The sequence below is a fragment of the Solanum pennellii genome, chromosome 12 (assembly GCF_001406875.1).
Source record: "Solanum pennellii chromosome 12, SPENNV200".
In the NCBI taxonomy this organism is placed as follows: domain Eukaryota; kingdom Viridiplantae; phylum Streptophyta; class Magnoliopsida; order Solanales; family Solanaceae; genus Solanum; species Solanum pennellii.
The window spans coordinates 62802680-62806890 of NC_028648.1; positions in this window are offsets into that span (position 1 = coordinate 62802680).

A 4211-nucleotide genomic window follows, 5' to 3' on the forward strand; every position below is an offset into this window, starting at 1 on the left:
AATCCTAACTAGAATTGGGATTCATCTTCACAATTGGGGAAACACGGGATCTTCATTGATGAAAGGATCCATTGATGAATAATCCATCAAACCTTGATTATAAAGCCTTAGAATTAGAGCAAAAATGGAGTCTTGTTTTAGCTTGACCATCTTCTTCTTCTTTGGGTTATCTAGAGACAGAACTAAGGATACTGCTCTTTTGCTTGTCGTAGTTAGTATATTATTTTTATTGGTTTTCTTAGGTACAAACAATCCGTATGTCATTGCACTCTTCCTAGAATATTAGTATAGACAAAATTGGTCCACTTGTTTTATGGCAACTTCAGTAATTTGTCATATTTCTTTGTCTCTTCTTTTTGGGCATCATAAAAGCTCAAGTTTACTTGAAACAAACAAATGTACTAACTAGTACTATCGTAAGAGAAGAAGAGAAATCATTCCAAAATGCACTATAACAAAAATATTTTTTATCGATAATGAATATGCACATTAACGGAGAGTTCTAGAGCCTTCAGCGACATTAATCAATTGTCATTAGATTCAATGTTGCCATAATCTGTAGCAATATTTATAGAGAGTATTAATTTCCTCTGAAAATACATATATACCGAAAATTAAGTTATTAGTTGTTGTTAAAGATCATTTTGACTATAGTGATAACTCATATCTTAATAAAGTTTTCTATTTTTTTAATCAAGAAGTAACAACTCTTTAACTTGGATTATTTAATTTAAATTTACAAACTGTAAACTTGGATACAACCTAATAGACTATGTTTTTGAAAAATATGTTTCACACACATTGTTTTCTTCTAGATTGTCAGGAAAGTAAGGTTGTTTTTATGATTATTTGTGGATTTTAGTTCAAGTGCTCAAAAAATTATGTTGTAAGATTTTATATGTTATGCATCAAAATTTTTCTTTATAATATCCGGCTGCGAACAGTTCCATTAGATGTCACCTACTTTTTTGTTGATAATTCCACTAATTCTTTGTAATTGCATACAAATAATGATAATAATAATTATGTTTCAATTCAAAATAAGTTGGGGCGGATGATATGAAACATAATCAATAGTAATGACAACTTGAGACAATTAGGAAAAACATTTATAATACTAAGAATTTTAGGCTCGTTTTAACATATCCATGATAATTCATACTATAACAAAAACAAATTGTAGGAAGTTCATAAGAAAGGAGCGGAAGGTCTTCCATTTGAGTTCAGTTAATTATGTTCTTGAACAAATGTAATGTTCCACTTTCCTTTGGAGTGTTGTTGTGCGAAGTTTCTTGGTCTCCGCTTTATTTTTTGATGTTGTTCATTATTACTTTTTGAAATTCAAAAAAAATCATTGCTTCTGACCAGCTATTTTTATGGAGACTTTCTTGGACTTCTTTCTTATATTTAAAATATCTCTATGACTCATAATTTTTCTATAGCAAAAATAAAAAGAATACAGCACTTTAAGATTTTGGAGGAACGCTTGCCCAAAAATAATATACGCTTGACAATGTAGTGTATATGTCGAAAAGATAAATATCATCAAATGGTTATATGTAAGCTTGGTAAAAAAGTTCAATCCAGTGCGAAGCACGGGTAATTTACCTAGTGATTTATATAAGGGAATTGGACAAACTCGATGGCATTGGAATTGGACAAACTCGGTAGCATTGGAAAGAGGACTCAAAGACCTTTAATTGTATAGGTAATGTCCCACCAAATTCGTTTTGAGCTAAGATATATGATCTTTTGAAGTTGACCCTAAACTCTATGGCTGGTGAAAATCACTTCACGTGAGGCTCCACGAGCTCTGGTGCCTCTCGTGGTCATGAGATATTATCTACGCAACCTTCCCATGAACCCCTAAGAATTTAAGGCACCACCACGATCCATCTCACGAGTTGTGGTCATCACCACGATCCGTGAAGTGGCTCGTGGGGAGAGGGCTGTTTAAGGAAGCCTTTGCTTAGCCACTGCCTAGCCAACCAAAATCCATACCACGAGCAGCGGGGGTTGTCATGGAAGGTGAAACAGTGTTCATGTAAGAGTGGTCTGCTCTGGACCTCTTCCTTGGCTCTAACCCTCATACTTAGCCCTAGTTTGGTCAACTAGTTTCCAAGGTGTTACATAAGCTAACAATTTCTTCTAGTAGGTACATGATAAATTTTATCATATAGTGGAAAAATATGTTCAAAGAATTCAACTTTCTTTGTCTCAGTAATAGTATTGCAATAAAGCACAACATTGTTAAAAACAAGAAATCTATATGCAGCAATATGTTTAGCATGCAATCAGCTATTTTCTGACCTATTTTGCTCTTCTTAGGCTCATGCAAGAGAAATTTATCAAGAGACTCTCATACATTTAAATATTTAAAATTAGGTTTATAATATTTCCACAATCCATAACTAATTTACCAGTTCTTTCATGAGGAATACTATTTTCTAACTGAGATGCACATAATATATCTTCATCCTACAAATTATTAGGTGCATTAGAACTTATTAACATAGAGTTCGTCATTTCCTTTAATATTCTTTTTTTTCTTCAGCTACTCCATTAGATTCGTGAGAGTAAGGTGTAGTGACATCATGAATAATTCCTTCTTTTTTCACAAAAGGCATTTAAAATAAATATTCTCCATCTCTAACAGATATAGTTCTCTTAATTTTGGACTAAGTTGATTTTCAACTTCAGTTTTATAAGAAATAAACACATTAAAACAATCATATTTATTTCTAAGTAAATATAACTTAGTACATCAAGAAAAATCATCAATAAAAGTCATATAATATTGTTTATCACCTCAATTCATTGTTTGCTTTAAATCAATCAATCTGAATTAATGACAATAATTCAGTGATTTACTGAAAACATGACTTCTTAGTAGTTTTAGCTTCAACACATATTTCACATTTATTAATATTATTTGAATCTAAGTCAGTTATCAAACCAAGTGACTGCATATTTTTTACATAAGAGAAATTGACATGTCCTAATCTAGCATGCCATAAAGAAATAGTTTCTATCATGTAAGCAGAAGTAGATGTTTTTTCATTCACAACATTAAATACGAAAAGTCCCTGGTTAACATAAACATATTATTTTTCTTTCAGTATTATCTTTTCAAATTAAAATGAAACTTTAACTTTATATTTTATGAAACAAGGCTAGGGAAATCAGGTTTGCACGCATTGTAGGAAAATTTATCACATCCATAAGGGGTAAAGTTTTCTCGGGGTAAGTTTCAGGAGAACTTAACCTTTCCCAGGACTTTAGTAGTTCTTGAGTTGTAACACTTTGAAAATCCAAGATGAGTCTTAGAGCCTAACATAGGTGCCATGGGGTCGAAGCACTGTTTTAAGACCTATTTTAATGAATATAGGTCATTTAGGAACTTTAAGAACCAAAACGTCCATGAAGTTCGAAAATTAGTTCTAAGGTACTTGCGTGCCTTAGCCTATTTTACTAGCTTTTAGGAGTTGAAAATCCATGAATTTAGGTGGAAGGGTGTATAACATGTGTTTAAGGTGATTCATCAGCAAAACGTATGGGTACAACTCCCGTAGGACCAACCAAGGACCCTTGCAAGTTGATGGCAACACTGCCTAGGTAGTGTGCATTGACGAGATGCAGGAAACGGTCTGTGTATGGATTGATGGGCGTCGTTGCCAACCGTTGATCCATACTTAGAAAAATGGAGGAAGCCTCTTCCTACACCAGTCTCTGACTGAGATGACGGTTGTGCAGGACAGGGGGGGACCAACCGTCGACTCACAGATAGCCCGTCGACGGGGTTCCGTCTATGAGGGTCCAATTTTTTGCACAATTTATGTTAAGTCCAATTAAAATAATTAAGGGGTTTAGGGGTTAAAGGAAGATTAATTAACTAATTTGAACCTCCATATGAAGACCCCAACCCTCATTAATCTAAACACAACTCAAATAATAAACTCTCTTCCTTCTCTCTTCTTTCTCTATATTTGGAAGCCACCATTGAAGACTAGTTAGGGGGAGGTTTTGGGGGATGGAAAGGGACGAATTCACCAGCAAATATTCATCAAACGTTAAGGTATGAGATCTAATTCATCTTTGAGAATCTTTCCTCGAAGGGTTCATTTAAGTTGAGTTTTCATCCAATTACGAAATTGATGTTGTGAACTGAGTTGTTTACGTTTTATTTAGGGTATAATGGATATATTGACATG